Here is a 548-nt window from a genome sequence, read left to right on the forward strand (position 1 = left end):
TTCCCTTCCCCCTTGCGCTTCCCAGATGAGGCAATGCCTCGCCCTGCTTCAGCTCTCGCTGGTCAGGCTGCAGCAGCTGACCAGCACCGATTGTCTGGCACTCCCTAGTGAGATGACCCCAATACCTCAGTTGAAAATGCAGAAATCACTGGTCTTCTGTGTCGCTTGGGCCAGGAGTTGGAGACTGGAGCTGTTCCTGTTCGGCCATCTTGCTCCGCCCTACCCCTAGCCTTCTTATCCTTCTCCATTGCTTTCTTCTCAAAGCACTTGTCACTTTCAAATGAAATACATTAGTTACTTTCTAGTTCTAATTTTACTTTTTTTGTTTACTTCATATCTATACCCATGTAATCTCTGGAAGGAATGTTTCTTTTTGTAGTGCATTTCTAGCACCTAGAACAGTACTTGGCACATAGCAGGTGTTCAAAAGTATTTGTTGACTATATTCCCAACGGGCATGGAGTCTTAGAAGTTGGAGAACACAGTTCTAAGCACAACTGTTTAGAGACTATGAATGATGCTAATGGCTGTATTCCCAGTAGGTGGGG

Source organism: Colobus angolensis, unplaced genomic scaffold (genome assembly GCF_000951035.1).
Source record: "Colobus angolensis palliatus isolate OR3802 unplaced genomic scaffold, Cang.pa_1.0 Scaffold498, whole genome shotgun sequence".
NCBI lineage: Eukaryota > Metazoa > Chordata > Mammalia > Primates > Cercopithecidae > Colobus > Colobus angolensis.